Source organism: Gopherus evgoodei, chromosome 1 (genome assembly GCF_007399415.2).
Source record: "Gopherus evgoodei ecotype Sinaloan lineage chromosome 1, rGopEvg1_v1.p, whole genome shotgun sequence".
Taxonomy (NCBI): Eukaryota; Metazoa; Chordata; order Testudines; family Testudinidae; genus Gopherus; species Gopherus evgoodei.
Window position 1 is genome coordinate 130,376,781 of NC_044322.1, and position 19,735 is coordinate 130,396,515.

Genomic DNA, 19,735 nt, shown 5'->3' on the forward strand with positions numbered 1-19,735 from the left:
ACTTCAGCCATCAATGAGCTGGATACAGTTCCCTGATCCTGCATAATTGATTAGCATGAATTAGAAAAGCCTGGAAGGCTGCTCTAACTTATACTGGTGGTGTAAAATCCCTAAAGGGCCTCACATCCTTGGAAAATCAGGGTGGCAGAGCTCCAACATATCTTCTGTAGTGGGGATAAGCATGAACAAAAGGCCAGAGTAGTGGTATGATATCCTCAAAGAAGAAGAATTACAAGGCAAGTACTTTTTAGTTTCATCACTTTTATAGACTCAGGGAAAAGTAACATGACAAAATGTGTTATTGTGCTGACATCATTAAACTATATTTCCATTTTAACTGATAGAGCTATTGTAATTTATTCAACAGCTAATAAAAGACAGAACGATGTGGTTTGCCCAAGACTTCCCAACCAACAAAGATGCAAAACAAAGCTACAGTGCTTAATAGATTCAAATTAAGTAATAAAATTAATATTTACATTTTCTAAATTGCTGCACAAAACTGATTGATGAAAGTCCTACCTGTTCAAACAGCTAAATCTGAGACTATTAAGATTTTGATTACAATACTGCAATTTGATACTTATTCATATTATCCTAAGAAGCTATACAAGCAAATTGTAGAATGTCAGTCATGAAGGTTAAACCCAGATCAGAGAAAACCTAGGAGATTTAATAAAATTAGATTAATAAAATGGACTTTTGAGGGGAACGTATTCAAAAATGCACTTAACCAACAGGCCTCACATGGCACCTTGGGGCTTTAGTTAGGACCTTGTATCAAGAAAGACTAAAAAAAAACATGGAGCCAAATTTTCTAGCATAAATGGTTGCAGTATTATCAGTTTCAATGGAGATTTTCCCCATTCACTCCAGAAGAAAATTTGGCCCACAGAGTATTAAGAAATGTACTCCAAAATAATAAATGAAACACAGGGGAATAGCTTATTATATGCACTAATGAAGAGAGGATGAAAAAATGAGTTATCTAAACACACTTTTCTGATAAGTCAAGTATTCACTGTCACAAAAGCTGGACAATTCAGCAAAAGTCATCCAGCAATATTATGGGGTATTAACATTAATAGTATGTATGTGAGTGTATATACAGTAAAATCTGTTATCCAGCTCTGTACCCACTGGAAAGCTCTAAAAATCAGCATTTCTAATCTTCATAGAAAGTCCAGTTTATACTCCAGTTGGCACAGGGCCAGCAGGCTCCCTACCTGGCTCTACGTGGCTCCTTGGAAGCAGCAACATGTCCCTGCTGCTCCTAGGAGAAGGAATGACCACAAGGGATTCAGAGTGTGGGGGCGGGAGGGACATAGGACGGAGTGTGGGGCATGGGCTCTTGGAGGGAGCTTGGGTGCAGGAGGGAGCTCGGGGCAGTGGGTTGGGGCACTGGACAAGATTTGGGTTGGTGGATCCAGGGGGGAGGTGCTTAACTTGGGTGGCTCCCTGTAAGCAGCGACCTGTCTCGGCTACTCCTAGGTGGAACTATGGCATGCGGCTCTGCGTGCTGCCCCGATCACTGTTCCCACACTCCTTTCCTCTTAGTTAACCAACATATTTAACTTACTGCCCCCCTCCATTCCATTTCTCTCAACATGCCAGATAAAAAAAGCTTTTACTGTTGGTGTGTATATAAACAATACATGGCTAAACAATACATGTATAATGTTTATACACACACGTGGAAGTGATGTCCATATAATAACCAGCACATCAATAGAATGAAGAGGGTATCATTCACTTCTGATAGCCTCGCTTGCCCTCTCCCCACTAATCCAACTCCAATAGAATTTATTCTACATTTCAAAACTATTAGCAGCTTCAAATAGTCACTATTTTTAAAAACAGAGAGAGAGAGAGAGAGAGAAGAAAAGAAAATAAGCCCATTAGAAGAAATCTCCATCTCCATTCTCCCCTCCCCACAGAAAACAAAAACAAACAAACAAACAAACTAACTCCTAGAATTCCAGGATAGATAAGATTCAATCCAAGGCCAATCACAGGTTTTCTGTATATAAAATTGCTATTTTCAATAATTTTTAGATTGTGTCTCCCTTCAAATTATGTACAATTGATCATATGGTAAGCAAAGTGGAGGGATATGGAAAAAAATAATTATCCAATTACACAAAGTACACTATTCTATTAAGGTTCTTATCAACACAGGATTTGAGTACTTTCTGGTAGTTTAATTAAGCACTGTCATGTGTTTGTTTTCCCATCCTCTCCTTAAGAGAGAATTCTTGAGCTGGCCCACTGTGAAAGTTCTGTCTCCTGCACAGACTATCTTTATCCAGATTGTGGTGGGCCTAGTATATTAACTCCAATTAGATGAGCTTGATGTTATCCTTTGAGTAGATTCTCTGAGCTTGGCCAGAAAGTTCGACTGTGGACAGCAGCTGGCTGATGTATACAGTGTGGATTTTTTCTGTGTTGGTCAGATTTTTGTGCGCTGAAGGAGAAAGGGGTGATTCCTTCTCTGATGAGGTGTTCACTACATTGGACAGGAGTGGCACCACTTGCTCATGACTTTCTTTCACAAGTAGAAACGCTATGGTTCAGATTCACACATCTTGGGTCGAGACTCCTTTCAGATGTCAAACCTCCTGATTAGCGAATGTACTGAACTCCAGGAATGCAGAGAGGTTACTGGTTGATGGGTGAAGGCAAGATGGTTTCCAGTTGTTTGGGAACCCTTCCCAAATGTGTAAAAAAAATTCTGTATAATACATAGTATAAATAGTATGCATGATTGTTTGGTATAAAGCTTTTATTGGCATGTGTTTGGGATGGCTGCATTACTCATGACTGGCAAAGCCATGAGTGTGTTAAACAGATAATCTCAAAAGCGTGCCAATAAAGTGCTTATACTACATTATCATATAGTCTGTATTTGTCAAATATTTCAAGGAGGGAAAAATGAATGTTTTACTTTAAAATAAAAGTATTGGTACAGTTTTAAATTAATCTTCACCCATAAAGGCAATTTATTTAATACCATGAATTCAACTACACCACATGCTCAGGATAAGGAAAATTATGTTAAAACATTATAGGTGAAAATGCCTAATACACTATGCACAACAATAAGATTTTTAAGGTCCAATATCTTGGGAGCTTCCACATGTAGAAAAAAGTGCTGTGTATTCAACTGTTCAGCCAGAAACTTTTCCCTTTCTGGTCACTTCTCTCTCCCACTCTGACCCTCCCATATTGTGTTATGTTTCCTTTCCTTCCAATGTAATTTTCTCCACTGCAGCACTTTACAAGGGGTGGAGGAAAAGTGAATTGAAGACGTAAATGGGGAGAATGGGCAACCTAAGAGCAAATACATGGGAAAGATGGAAAGAGAGAGAGAGAAAAGAAAAGGGATGTGACACAGAGGGGAATGGAGAGAATTCCAAATTTATATTAAACTGAGAATCCCATTCCAATCCCCAAAAATGCCTTCCCACCACCTTTCTTTCCTCCCTATGACTGGAGGGATGTTCACAGGACCTTTCATGTTGAATGGTCCCTTTAAAAATGTGTTAACTACTTTTGTTAAACAATCCAATCTGCCTTGAATTTGGCTATGACACTGTGAATACACTTTCCAGACCTGAAAAAGAGCTCTCTGTAAACTTGGAAGTTTATCTATCTCACCAACAGAATATAATCCAGTAAAACAGGGGTTCTCAAAGTGGGAGTCGGGACCCCTCAGGGGGTTGTGAGGCTATTACATGGGGGGGGTCGTGAGCAGTCAGCCTCCACCTCATACCCCGCTTTGCTTCCACCATTTATAATGGTGTTAAATATATTTTTAAAAAGTGTTTTTAATTTATAAGGGGGGGTCGCAGTCAGAGGCTTGCTATGTGAAAGGGGTCACCATTACAAAAGTTTGAGAACCCCTAAAGTAAGAGCTAATACTTCACCCACCTTGTGTGTCTAACAATCCCATTTCTGTTTCCTAACCTGAGGTGACAGACACAGAGAGATGATGAGACACAGGAGTGAGTAAAAAATAAACTGAGGAACAGAGTAGGAGAATGGAAGGGATAACAGATAGAGGGAATGGAAAAGTTAATCATAGAAAAAAATCTGAAAAATTTTAAAACAGTGAGTTGCTGGGTGGTGATATTCATCTGATAAGTTGTAAAACTCTGACCACTTCATCTATACTTTTGTCTACTAATTCTGCTTCATCAGGAATAACCAGGTCCCAAGCAGCTTTAAAACAGACTTTTTTTTTTGGTTAAAATAAACTTGCCAGCAGTAAATTTCCTTCACTTCTCCAAAAAATGTGGAGTACCTTCTCCAAATGTATACTTACCTGAGGCCCATGTTGGTACACACATAGGCCAGAGACCCATTTAAGTTCCAATACCTTGTGACCTACCTAGGCTAGAAATGGGTCTTCATAGTGTTGGAAAGACATACATACAGCCTTTGTATTTTTCTAGCTTCATTTTGCAAATACCAATATACTAAACTAACCTTTCAGTCACTGTGTCTTAAAATTACAAAAAAAGAAAGAAAAAAACATGACACTTTTGGCATCGACTCCCATCATTCCCACCTTGGCTGATATTTCAGATAATGGATAATGACGGGGCTGAGGGCATGATAACTTAAGTTTGATTGTAGAGGAACAATGGAAGCTTTTTCTCTATGCTGTATACATATTCAATCAAGGAGACAATATTTGTTGTTTGTCTATTATTCCCCCATCATACACTCACAACAATTTATGATGCAATATTAAGAAATCTGACATTTTGTTTATAGCATCTTGTTACAACATGCCATTTACAGCCATCTGAGACATTTTTTGGCAGCCTATAAAAACAACAGTCCTGCCTGCAATACATCATCCCCAACCCCCTCCCACCCCCCCAAATAGCCACATGCCCAGCAATTTTGAGGAACTGGAATTCCTCTTACTGTCAGTAAAGTGGATATATTAGCAAACAGTCAATTAACTAATCCACCCATCCGGAAACTCAATTAATCTGTAGATGTGCCTCTCCACAGATTTTTTGTGTGTTCTCCAGAATCTGTTAATAATTGAAGTTTCTAGCTTCATTGTTTTTGAAGACAGTCTTTACTATGCAAATGAATTCACCTTTCTCTTGTTACATTTCTAGACAGAAATAAAAGCATGAACAGAAGTGTAAACATCCTTCTTTAAAATCAATGAAGCATTAATGTAAAAGCCTAGCTGAGTCCCTTTAAATGCCTACACTAACAAAAAGAAGTAGCACCCTTTCCTCTGAAAAAATGTCATTCTCTCACTGAAATGCGATTATAAATACAAATTAACTTTTGATTCTGAAAATGTATGTGAAGTCAGAGCCACCACTAATGTGAGAAAACAGATATTTAAACTGCTTCTTATGTTTGAACCAGAAGTTTTACTTTAATGTAAATAACCTATAGCATTTTAGAAGTAGAAGAGTTTTTCCTGTAAAGAAATATGTCCAATGACTTTGCAGTTTTTGGGTCTGCCCTTACCCTATGTGTCCTACTTATCAAATGGCTAATTTTCCCCAATTTGTGACCTCTTCAAGTGGCTTATTTTCTTCAATCCCATGGCATCACAATTTCAGCTCAGGAGTCACAGTGTATGTGTACTCAATTTTCACTAGAGCCAGCTGGCTAAGGAAAAACACTGTTGTGGAAAGGTTACCTCTTCAGGGTTCTCTCCCAAATTCACCTAGGGCACATGTCATGGTATGATTCCCCCCTTCTCCTCCCTTTGCATTTTGACATTACTAGTTCTTAGGGAGCCTGATACTGCTAGATCAGAGGTTCTCAAACTGTGGTCCAAACTGAGCTCCATTCAGGATGTCCACAGATAGTTCCCTCTGAGGTGTGTGCTTAGGTGGCTGCACACAAGAGAATGAAGGGCCACCCACCTAATTAGTGGAGCTGCACAGGCGTGGTTCCACTAATTAGGTGCCTGGACCCTGGAGAAGACGCACATGTAAGGTGAAGTTGTGGCCTTGTGGGAAATAGGGGGTAGGTGGGAGGGGGCAGTGGGGTGAGAAGAGGGGGTGGGGAGGAATTTGCGACATGCAGGGCTGCAGCCAGAGAAAGAGGTGACTTTCCTCAGCTCCAGGGCTGCAGTTGCCGGGGAGCGACGGCCCTCCTTCCCAGCCCCAGTTCAGGGGCTGGGGTGGTTGGGGAGAGAGGGAGAGACCCCCTTCCTTCTCAGCCCAGCTTGGTAGTTGCCGCCGCAAGGGAGAGAGGGCATGTCCATCACATTAGAAAGGTAAGACTACCGTTATTAAAATATGAGTTGTGTGCTTTTATTTGTAGAACAAAAAAAGTGAATTATTATTTTTTTAATGAAGTGCTTTTATCCAAAGTGCTTTACAATAATTAGCTAACAGTACACACAACATTTGGAAAGATCATTAAGTGGTCCGGCGAGACCCTCAGCAATTTTCAAGTGGTCCACGAAAAATTTAAAGTTTGAGAACCACTGTGCTAGATCATAACTATCTATGTATAGATACTCTATTTGTACAGGTTACTTAATTTGTTTTTTAATAACTGGCCAGCATACTAAACTCTACATCCAAGAATGCAGGTAGGTTCCAAAAATATGACATTAGGAAAAAACAGCTATACTTAAAAAAAAAAAGTGGGCTGTGTTTCTAAGTGCAGCTGCAAATTAGTGTATGCTCCTGACACTGTAACAGTGGAAAAAAATATGCTAACAGAAGTTTTCACCACTCTTATTTTTCCTTCAGGATGTTTTACAAAAGATCCAGACCAACAAAATCTATTTTTATATGAAACAGTTAACACAGCGTGATTATTTAAAATGTATTACCATATTCAGGTAACAGTGCAAGTATTACATTGATTCCACCATAAAGTACTTTACTGGGAAGATAATTTTTTTTTGTATCTTTCTTGTATTATTATTATTTTGTAGAAAAAGTTAAAACAAGTGTCAAAATAGGAAATTAAATTATATTAAAATTATAAGAAGCCTCCCACCAAACTATGAATAATTGACATTGTATTCCCATTTATGCTGAACTTCAAACCAAACCTGACAATTTCTTAATGTTAAACAAATTACAGTTATGCCAAAACAAATAAACTAACCAGAAACCCTATTACCACCAAATCACATGCTGAAAATTTATGTGAACTCATTATCTTTAACCTCTAATTTAAGGGCCCAGCATCTGCTCTCCTCCTGCAAAGGTCTTTCTATGTCCTCCATGTCCTAAGTGGCACAGCCAGATACTTGAAGCACCCCAGGGAGATGGCTTCTGAGTGCATCCATGTTCATCTGAACCCCAGGTCTGGTCATCCTTCAGAGATTGGCTCACATATTCATCCCGATGTAACAGGCAGTTAAAAAAAATACTGTCAGTAAAACCAGGTTTACTTAACTAAAAAGATAGTGAGAAAAATAAATGAAAGTTAAGCAGAATATCTTCCAACACATCTTTTGTCCATCTTTAGCCAATCCACAAATAGGCTTTGGAATTCAAACCTAGGCTACTACATTATTTATTTACCGCAGAGGTGAGAAAGAAAGCGAAATGTCTGTAAGCAGGTATTACAATTGCATTTGTACTCGATTTTAAACATTTCTACAGAAGCAGCTGTACTAAACAAAACCTTGTTAGATGGATGGTAAGTGGCTATATGAGGCAAAGTTAAGCTTGCTCTTGGAACCTTGCATGATAATGATATTTTACTAATTTACATTTGTTTAAAAGAGCATGAACTACTCTGTATTTGAATATTTATCTAGCTTCCCATTACTAATCATTTTCACATTTTAAACCATTTACTTTATTTTAAAAATAAAACTAACATTCCTTGGTATATATAAACAGTAGTAATCTTACTTTAAATATTTTGTCTGTTCAGTTTTTTATATATTAATATTCTAAAATACAAGAAAATAATCAAGTATTGTAGGTAGAATTTTGGGATGCTTATTATGCTTTCTCCATCTCTTCCTCTTATGGAATCTCCTGCCTTGATTATTTAGCCAGGGATTTATATTTAATCCTCTTTAGACACAATTTTGAAGTGACAATATTTAATAATTCCAATTTGCATCAGAAGACCAGGGATTAGATCATCATAAATTAACAGTTAGCAGGCTAAATGAAGATAATACATAAAGACCATTCAATGCAATCCAGTTGTGCTTCTTCAAATTAATGTCCTCTATTAATCAACCAGGGTGGTAGATAAAGTACCATGTATTTTACTGCGTGCTATGGCATGGTACACAAACCATAACAGCATGATGCAGTATAACACAAAAGAGGAAACATTATCTGAAGGACCTGTCCAAATTTACTGTTATTTTGTATCTATGAATGTACCATGTTTTCCAAATAACTGGAAAGTTCTATTGTTAATTTTTCTTGCTTCTTTTTTTTTTAAATAGAAAATAAATAGTGTGTGTAGCGGTTGTGCATTGTTGACCACTGGGTAGAAGATGAAGAGCAAAATAAATAAATAAAAATATAACATTGTAAACTGATCTTAGTTAAGTAAGCTGAGAAGGACAAGGATCAACTTCAGATGTCAGTTTAAAACCTGATTAATCACAGATGGCAATGAAATTAATAACTTTGAAATAAACAATCAACAAAAAAACACCAAACTGACAGGATGCAGGTATTGGGAGAACAAGAATAGCTCAGCATTTTCATTTTGAAAGTTTAGGAAAACTATAACACAAAAAAGCACAAATTAAAGCAGTCTTTTCCCCATTATTCCCCTGATGCTTCTCTTCAGTCTCACTGGATTCAGCTGAAACCTTGGTGACAATAATTAGTTCAATTAGTTGACAACCTAGGGATAGTTTGTACTGAACAAGATACTGCTACTGTGCTCTCTTACTTTCATTGATCACTGAGACAACATACACTGAACAAGTTACAGAAAAGAAAGAAAGCTATTATGGCTTGGTTGGACACAGCATGTCCCACCCTGATTGTTCTAGGGCTCTTATGCTATTATTTTGTATGGAGCCTTTTATATGTAGTCAGTTGTCATCTACTCATTCTGATGTAAAAACTAAAAACTAAAAAATTCCTGGCTCCATTTAAATCAATGGCAAACTCCCATTGCTTATCCAAAAATTGACAAGGTGGAAAGTAATTTACTTAATATTTTCTTTTGTCACTACTATCTTTGCCAACTGGACACATTCAGAATGTGATACTAAAGACAGTTCCAAAATTGCCAGAGAGAAGAAAAAAATAATTTCCACTTTCATTTTAATGTAAATGGAACAAGTATTTGGAGGAATAAGTTCTAAGTACAAAGGACCTGCTTAGGAAACAGATATTCTTATCTTCTCTTGTTTTTCAGAGGTTTCTTCTTGGGCCTACTCATCCAATTCTCTAATCTTTTCTAAATGTAAATCAATCAGATATTTTCTGAGCAACAATCTGCTAAGATTCCTACAAGAATAATATGAACTTTCCTGCAGTAAAATTCCTTAAAAACTAATGCAAATTCCAGGGACCTTTTTGAAGCTTAAGCTAAGAGACATTCGGGGGTGGGGAGGGGGGAGGAATGAGAAGGTACTATTACCCATATTAAACTTCAAAACTGAGGACAACTCCTTTTTAGGTCACAAGACCGAAATTAAACAAACAGTGGTATTCTTTGGATAGCAAATCACTGTATGAATACCATAACACACTATGACTCTGCACCCCTGTTCACTCCTTCCATTGGGACCAACAGGGCATTGAAATATGCAATAATATTGCTCTTTGAGCATTTTGCGATTCCGAAGAAACCCTGTACTGTAGGTCTGCTGTTGGTCTCCAGAAGAAAAACTGGAAACTGGTTGAAGTCAGTGCTGCAACTGTGATACTTGGGAGCTAACATTTTCTGGAACCAGGAAGAACAATTAGAAAAAAAAAATCTTTCAAGGTGAGTTCAGTTTTGGGACTGTCATTCTTGACAAGTAACCCTTTAGGGCATCCAGCTGACAGTCATCTAGGACAGTGAACCCAATTCTGAAATAGTTTCAGGCAATCTGGAACATCTGGTCACACTTACAAGTACATTAACTTCCCTGTACATTTCTAAACAAGTTTTGTTATAGATAGAAAAATTACAATGATAGAGATACTCAAGTTATAACATGGCCTTTCGGTTTGATTGTTTGTTTTTTACTCTGTGTCAGAACAACAAATACTGTAGCATCTACCCCACTTAAAAACAAACAAACAAACAAAAAACCTCCACTATCAGTTAAAACAATCATTTAAAAATATTATTGTTCTTCAATTAAAATATAAGCACCAGTGTAGTCAATTAAAACAAACCATTCACTAGGGAGTTTTCACAGATTAAGCCAGAAATATTTTCAGATTCAGGTAAAAGGTGAAACTGAGCAACTACAGGAAGCCTCAGGCTATATGCTGAAAAATGCTGAAGGCTTCACATGAATTTAAACTTGTCTGAATGTTTTATTTTCTCTCCTTAATTTTTTCTTTGTTTAAAAAGCAAACAAAAAAGCAAACTCTTCTTTAAAACAAACAAAAATAGGTAACTTTAAAATGCTTTTATATATATTTTGAGATGCTTATAGAATGTAGAGATGTAATTAGTAAAGAACACTCTATTTTACACCTTACCTATTACATCTTTGTTTCTCCTTCCCTCTGCAATCCCTTCTGATTAATAAAGTAATCAGAATAGTTATATAACAATCACATGACAAAACAAGACAACCCTCCTATGTGCTATTTTTCTGATATTGATGCAACTGGGCAATATGTTATGATAGCCTGGGATTTAGAACTAACAAGAGTAGCTATCAGTTTCCATTATAACTCAGCGTTTATACAAACTAATTTTCCAAAATATTCAACTTTTGGACTCATATGATTTTTGCTAAATACATATTTATTTAAATTGCTTAAATTAATTCCCTTCAGTCATTTACACACACACACACACACACACACACACACACACACACACACACACACACACACACACACACACACACACACACACACGGAAACACATAGGAAAGACAAAATAAGAGACTGACTCTAAGAGATCACACTTGTCTGAAGAGGGCTACACGCAAAATGGCCAAAATTTAAAAGATGAACTGTAGCATAAGTTTAGTGCTTAATATAGTCTGTACTTTGCTAAGCTTGAAGGAAAATGTGCTAAATGAAATTATAAATTGAAAAAAAAATCACTTCTGAGCATGTTGATTGTGTATCAGTATTAATCAATGTTCACTGCACAGCCCTGAAGAAATTGTCTCCAATCAAAATGTGACAAGTTGGATCACAGACCCCCCCCCCCGCCCCTCGCCAGGGAGCTGCAAACCAATGTGCCAAGATTACCTTTGCTCCTGTTTTCCCTACCAGCTCAGGACTCCAGCACCCTGTCTTGCTGAGCTAGACACTCCCATCTGCTTCAACAATGACCCAGGGTCTGAATAACTTGCCCCAAAGTTGCAGGTTTACCTGAATGTAGCTCACAGAAGTGTGCTTGTTTTTAACACTCAGATGCCCAACTCTCAATGGGGTCTAAACCCAAATAAATCCATTTTACCCTGTATAACGCTTATGCAGGGTAAACTCATAAATTGTTCACCTTCTATAACACTGATGGAGAGATATGCACGGCAGTTTGCTCCCCCAGGTATTAATACATACTCTGAGTTAATTAATAAGTAAAAAGTGATTTTATTAAATACAGAAAGTAGGATTTAAGTGGTTCCAAATAGTAACAGACAGAACAAAGAAAGTCACCAAGCAAAATAAAATAAAATGCACAAATCTATGTCGAACAAAACATCTATCAGAGCAAACATGGAAATTCACTTCCTTTTTCTTCACCCCTCACACCAGTAAGATGTGAATTTCAGAGCCTAATTTGGACCTTTAAGCATTAATACTTTGGGTCACAAGAACTGTTTTCTTAAATAGGCCTAGGCAACTAAATGCAACATCCTCCCTTTGATCTGACAGGAACATTTTTTGTTTCAATTGTTTTGAATCTAAACATTGTAGGGAAAATGTTGAACAAAATGAAAACTTTTAATTTCATTCCAAATTTGTCATGAAAAAGAATTCTGATTTTTTTAATCGAACCTAAATTTTGTTTGTTTTCTCATGAAATATCATACTATTGTACATGTTCTGTTTACAAGTCTTTGATTCTTATTGTGATATTTTGTTCATCTGTGCTAGCTCTTCTTCTCCCTGCCCTCATTTTATTTCCCTTTTCTGTCATCCTTTACAATTCTCTTGCCTTCCTCCCAAACATGCTGCATGCATCTTTCCCGCCCTATATACTTACAACTCCTTTGTACTGCTTCTCACCCCTCTCACTGTCTTCACTGCTTCTCTCCCTCTTACATTCTTTCTAATCAGGTTTTCATGCCACATCCATCACCACAGTAAATGTTGCTCCCATGCTATGTGTTGAAAAACCTTCCACTTCCCCGCCCCCCGCACTCCCTTCCAGTTACTGTATTGGGCTCTCCTGCTGCTTCTGAGTATGCTAGCAGGAGAGTGAAGTGGACTAGGCTCCCGATTCCTGAGGTACCAATACTGAGTCTCTTCAGAGATTGTAACTCTAGTCCATTTTATGCTTATGCTAGGACAACCAAACCAAAACAAGCAGCCTATGAACGCAGTGGAAGTACTGGAAGGAAGCTGAGATTACTGAACAAAAAATAACAGTCCATAAATACACACTGCACTGTTTAGGGTACTTAAGTATGTGTTACCCATATCTTACATGAGTCATATCCAATTGTGCATGAATGAGAACTTTGAAGATAAATGTAACCTCTTTGTGCAAGGCTGCCTATCTTTATTTCCAAATCATTTTGTAATGTCTACGTTGAATCTGATGTCAGACCAAACTAAAGCTCTTCAAGATTTCATCACCCTTTTTAATCAAAGAAAAATTAACATTACCATTCAGACCTCTGGCAACTTGACTGGATTTCTAGTTAATTTGATCATAATCTTTAAGACTATGAAAGCAATTCTTCAGTAGAAACCTTTGTAGCTTTTGAGCACAAAAATCTGCCCAAGGAAAATAAAATACTCATTCCGCACAAGGAGGGTGTAGCAGACTGTGCCAAAACTCAAATGATTTTTTAAAATGTTTTTGGTGTAACCTGATGCTCTACAGACCTGGGAATCACAAATCATTATCAGCACGTGGCCTCGATCCTCAAGTGAAACTGGTATTGTTACTGTGATGACGGGAGAGTAATAAGGCTGGAGCCATCGACCACTTGCTGTAATTGCTATAACTCTAGTGTTCAGTAGACTTTAGTAATATCTCCTATGTTCAACTGTTTCTTTAAGAGTATAATCAGCAATGCTACATTATTAGATAGGAGTCAACAATGTTATACTGTTGCAAAAAAAAAAAAGTGAGCACCATTCTGGGATGTATTAGCAGGAGTGTTGTAACAGAGGTTACTTACCTGCAACTGGAGGTTCTTTGAGATGTGTGGTCCCTATCTGTATTTCTCATTTGGGATACATATGCACACTATGTGCTTGAGTCCGGAATATTTTGTAAGCAGAATCCGTTGGCCCACATGTGCACCGTAGCTCTCCTCACGGTCTGAATGGAGGCCACAAAAGGTGGCGTGGGCTCATACCTCTCCAGTTTCCCATTCTTACTACAGTTCAAACAATCTGCAGCAGAGGGGATGGAGAGAGGGTAGTGAAATACACATAGGGATCACACATCTCAAAGAACTCCCAGTTATAGGTAAGTAACCTCAATTTCTTTTTCAAGTGATGGCCCCTATGTTTATTCCAAGTGTGGGAGATGAACAAACAGTAGTCAGACAGGCGGCTTTCAGGACACAGAAGTGATAGGTGAGTGTAGTACTGCTGTCTCTACAGTTGTATCCACAGCTGACAACTGGACCAGAGCATAATGTCTCATGAAGGTATGCAAAGAGTTTAAAGTAGCTACCCCACATATCTCGAGCAGAGACGCATCTCTCAGAGATGCAGCTGAAGCAACCTAGTGGAATATAAACTAGTTGGTAACAAAGGGTAATACAACCTGAGATCCATTTTGAAAGTGTCTATGTCAGTATAGTTTGACCCCTCGATCACTTTCCTGTGTAAACAAATAGTTTAGGTGTCTTTCTAACATCCTTTGTTCTTTGCAAATAAAAGACCAAAGCCCTCTGAACATCCAGAGAATGCAGCTGTCTCTCTTCATAAGAGGCATGTCGTTGTGGAAAAAAACTCTAGTAGGTGACTTATTTGAGTTAACATGAAAATCAAACTATTTTAGGAATTAATCTAGAGTGGGGTGTAATGACACTTTTTTAATATATATAGATAAATGGTAGCATACAGCAGATCTGCCATGAGCATTCCCAGCTTGCTTACTCTTCTGGCTGACATTACGGCTACTAGAAAGGTCAATTTCATGGAAAGAAGGCCATAGAGCACATAGCTAGAGACTCAAAAGGGGATTTAGTGAGTGACAGTAAAACAAAACTGAGGTCCCACTGAGGTGAAAACTTCAGCAATGGTAAAGAGGATCTGACAATCCCATTTAGAAATCTAGATATGACATGATGAATGGATATGATATGGCTACAGGTTTCAGAGTGGTAGCCGTGTTAGTCTGTATCAGCAAAAACAACAAGTAGTCTTTGTGGCACCTTAGAGACTAACACATTTATATGGGCATAAGCTTTCATGGGCTAGAATCCACCTCATCAGATGCATGGAGTGGAAAATACAGGAGCAGGTATAAATACATGAAAGGATACACACTCTTAGAGCCCTGACCAGAGATATTCTATCTGCTTCCCAAAATCCATAATCCTGGATGCCCCATCATCTCAGGCATTGACACCTTGACAGCAGAATTATCTGGGTATGTAGACTCTCTCCTCAGGCCCAACAGTAGCAGCACTCCCAGCTATCTTTGAGACACCACTGAGTTCCTAAGGAAACAACAATCCTCTGGTGATTTTCCAGAAAATACCATCCTAGCCACTATGGATGTAAAAGATTTCTACATGAATATTCCACACAAAGATGGAATACAAGCCATCAGGAATAGCATCCCCAATATCATCACGGCAAACCTGGTTGTTGCACTTTGTGACTTTGTCCTGACCCACAACTATTTCAGATTTGGGGACAATTTATACCTTCAAGCCAGCAGGACTGCTACCAGTACCCACATGGTGCCACAGTACGCCAAGATTTTTACGGCTGGCTTAGAACAACGCTTCCTCAGCTCTCATCCCCTAGCATCTCTACTCTACTTGCGCTACATTCATGATATCTTTATCATCTGGACCCAAGGGAAGGAGGCTCTTGAGGAATTCCACAAAGATTTCAACAATTTCCACCCCATCATCAATCTCAGCCTGGACCAGTCCACACAAGAGGCCTACTTCCTAGACACTATAGTGCTAATAAGTGATAGTCACATAAACACCACCCTATACCGGAAACCTACTGACCACTATACTTACCTACATGCCTTCAGCTTTCATCCAGACCACATCACACAATCCATTGTCTACAGCCAAGCTCTAGAGATACAACCGCATTTGCTCTGATCCCTCAGACAGACAAATACCTACAGGATCTCTATCAAGTGTTCTTAAAACTACAATACCCAGCTGGTGAAGTGAAGAAACAGATTGACAGAGCCACCTGGGTACCCAAAAGCCACCTACTACAAGACAGGCCCAACAAAGAAAGTAACAGAACGCCGCTAGCCATCACCTACAGCCCCCAACTAAAACCTCTCCAGCACATGATCAAGGATCTACAACCTATCCTGAAGGATGATCCCTCACTCTCACAGATTTTGGGAGACAGGCCAGTCCTCTCTTCCAGACAGCCCCCCAACCTGAAGCAAATACTCACCAGCAACTACACCACACAACAAAAACACCAACACAGGAACCAAACCCTGCAACAAACCCTGGTGCCAACTCTGTCCCCACATCTATTCAAGAGACACCATCATATGACCTAACCACAGCAGCCAAACCATCAGACGCTCACTCACCTGCACATCTACCAATGTGATATATGCCATCATGTGCCAGCAATGCCCCTCTGCCATGTACATTGGCCAAACCAGACAGTCTCTACACAAAAGAATAAATGGACATAAATCTGACATCAGGAATCATAACATTCAAAAACTAGTAGGAGAACACTTCAATCTCTTTGGTCACTCAATAGCAGACCTAAAAGTGGCAATTCTTCAACAAAAAAACCCTTCAAAAACAGACTCCAGTGTGAAACTGCAGAGCTGAAATTAAAATGCAAACTGGACACCATCAGATTAGTCCTGAATAAAGAATGGTAGTGGTTGGGTCATTACAAAACCTAAACCTAATTTCCCGAATACTAATTTCCCCCTACTGTTATTCACACCTTCTTGTCAACTGTCTGAAACAGGACACTCTCATTACCACTTCAAAAGTTGTTTTTCCTCCCTTGGTATGCTGTTGTTAATTAATTGTCTCATTAGACTGACCTCACACTTGGTAAGGCAACTCCCATCCTTTCATGTATTTATACCTGCTCCTATATTTCCCACTTCATGCATCTGAGGAAGTGGGTTTTAGCCTACGAAAGCTTATGCCCAAATAAATTTGTTAGTCTCTAAGGTGTCACAAGGACTCCTTGTTGTTTTTTATGGTATGGGTATTCACCAGAGGATGGAAAATTGCTGATTGCTGCTGGATGTACTCACAGATATCTGAGCACAAGACTTAAGCATAAATTGATACTCTAAGATAGCAGGGATCCCAGATGATTATGGAGGCAAACTGATTTCAGGAGAAATGCCTCCATTTTTCTGAGTAACAGCTTCTCATAGAGTCTTTTCTGCTTTAGTTAAGGATGGACTACACCCTTTTAGAACCCAAGTACTCTGTTTCAGACAGCCATCCAAATGCCACACCCTGAGTTGCAACAGTCCTGGACTTGGGTGCTGGAACTTATCCCATAACTGTGCTAGAAGGTCTGTCAACATGGGGATGTTCATGGGTGGATGAACTGAGTGCCTCGGTAGATCCGTAAAGAACTGTCTCAGCCAGTTGGGTACAATCAGGATGACTCAAGCTCTGTCTTGGCGGATCTTCCATAGAACTTGTAGGATCAATGGGATAGGAGGGAAAGTATACCCGTCGACTCCTCTGACACACCAGTAGGGCATCTCCCATCAATCTCTTGCTCATAGCTGCTTTGGAGATGTACCAAAGAAGATTCCTGTTCTCCTGCAAGGTAAAAAGTTTCCCAGCCAGCATTCCCCACTGGGTGACGATATTGTTGAGAACTGAATTGTGGATCTCGCATTCATGATTTGCAGAAAAATGTCTGCTCAGGCAGTTCACTAGGGCAGTGGTTTTCAAACTTTTTTTTCTGGAGATCCAGTTGAAGAAAATTGTTGATGCCCGCGACCCAACAGAGCTGGGGATGAGGAGTTTTGGTGGGCTGAGGGGTCTCTGTGCTGAGACAGGGGGTTGGGATGTAGGAGGGGGTTAGGGCTCTAGGGTGGGGCTGGGGATCTGGGATTTGGTGTGGAGGAGGGGGTGTTGGGTTTGCGGGGGCTCAGGGCTGGGTACGGGGGTTAGGGCGTGTGGGGTGGTCAGGACTCTGGGCTGGGGGTGAAGGGTTTGGGGTGCCAGAACGAGCTCCAGATTTGAGGGGTTCAGGGATGGGGCAGTGTATTGGGGGTGCAGGATTGGGGTATGAGCTTACCTCAGGTGGCTCCCAGTCAGTGGCGCAGTGGGGGTGCTAACGCTGTGGACCGCACTGTGCCCTGGCTCCTAGGCAGAGATGTGCAAGCGGCTCTGCGCCTGCAGGCACTCCCTCCCTCCCCTCCGCTCCCAGCTAGTGGGAGTGCGGAGCCAGTGTTGAGGTAGGGGGCAGTGCGTGGAGTCCTGTGGCCCTTCTATTTAGGAGCCGGACCTGCTGCTGGCCGCTTCCAGGGCACAGCATGGTCTCAGAACAGGTAGGGACTAGCCTGCCATAGCCAGGCAGCACCACCAACAGGACTTTTAATTGCCTGGTTGGGGATGCTGACCAAAGCCGCCGTGACCCAGTGCCTTACATTCCACGACCCACAGTTGGAAAACCACTGCACTAGGGAGTTTAGCACTCCTGGTAAATATAATGTAGATAGAGTTACGTAATGGCTGATACACCAATTACAGAAGGTGACTGCCTATATGCATAAACGGAGAGATCTTGCTCCCTCCTGCTTCTTTATATTGAATATCGTGGTTTATTGTCCAATATTATTTGGACATATCTGGATCAGATGAATGGTAGGAAGGCATCACAGGCTTGATAGCTCTCTGTGAGTTCTAGCAAATTGATATCCATTCTGGACTCCCGTGGGGTCCAGTCGCCCATGTGAGTTCTCCAAGCCAAGAGGGAGATATTGGTAAATATTGTTGCCTCAGGAGTCACTTTGAGAAAGCCTGTAAATCATTCTCTTCTCACTCACGCTGCCACTACTGAAAAAACCTTCATAGAGACCCTGGTTGCTGTAGCTACACCAAGAGAAAGAGCTCTGGATTGGTAATGCTCCTGATCAAAGAGGAACCTCCTGTAGGCTAAGTGGATGTATATGTGAAAATATACATCTTTCATGTTGACAGCCACAAACCATGTCCTCTCCTCTAATGAGGGAACTATTGAAGCCAAGGATATCATATGGAATTTTAGTTTTTGAATAAACCTGTTCAGCTGTCTCAGATCAAGAATTGCCCTCCATCCCCTATTCTTTTGGGGGATCAAGAAGTAAGGGGAATAGAATCCCTTCCCTTGATGTAGAAGTGGAATTCTTTCTATGGCTCCCCCAAGGAGAGAGAGTTCACCTCTTGTCATAGAATCTCCTCATGAGAGTGGTCCCTGAAAAGGAACCTGGAAGGGGGTTTGTGGATAAGAGGTACCAGAAACTATCAACGAGCTGTCATGAATAATCTCTAATATACATTTGTCTGTAGTTAGAGCCTTCCAGCTTTTGGCAAATTGGGTAAGGTAGCCTCCAAATATCAGAGGAGAGAAATGAGGTGGCATCAATAAAGGGACACAGGTCTCAACACTCATCAAAAGAAACTCTTTGCTTGGGGGTTAGAGTACAGTATGGTGGGACGCTGCAGAGGCTGGATTCCTAGATCCATAAACCCATGGGGGGGGGGGAGCATGGATCAGCCCAGGCTTGGGAAGCTAATGATCCAACCAGTGTACTAAATTCGGTGAGGAATCCTTGTCATGTGCCACCTGAGGCATGGTGCACATATGCTAAGAAGAACCCACTGTCTCCTACCTGGTGGCTTCTGAGGACATTGGTGGTAAAACGGCTGAGGAGGCGGTCTTGGCCTATATCCATCTATACTGTTTTCTCATAGGGGCAGGGGTACAAATGCCCAGTAAGCAAAGTGTTGTCCTCAAGTTTTTAAGGAAGTGGAGAGACTCACCTGTCTTCTCATGGAATAGGTTGATAATATCAAAAGACAGATCTTGGATGGTAATCTGCACCTCTCTAGGAAAACCTAAGGATTCCAACCCCGAGTGTCTCCTCGTAGCAGTGACTGTAGCCATTCCCCTAGATGCACTATCTGCCACATCCACCTCAGCTTGGGGGGAAGTTTTTACCACCAATCTGCTCTCATCCATTAAGGCCTTAAATAGGTCCTATCCTCCTCAGGGAGCTTGTCCTT

General features: G+C 40.1%; 1 protein-coding gene across 1 annotated transcript in view; it reads right to left on the reverse strand.

The window, feature by feature from the left end:
- The window catches only part of PUDP (pseudouridine 5'-phosphatase), a 145,814-nt gene that overhangs the window by 68,519 nt on the left and 57,560 nt on the right, over positions 1–19,735 (reverse strand). The gene's annotated exons all lie outside the window — the stretch shown is intronic.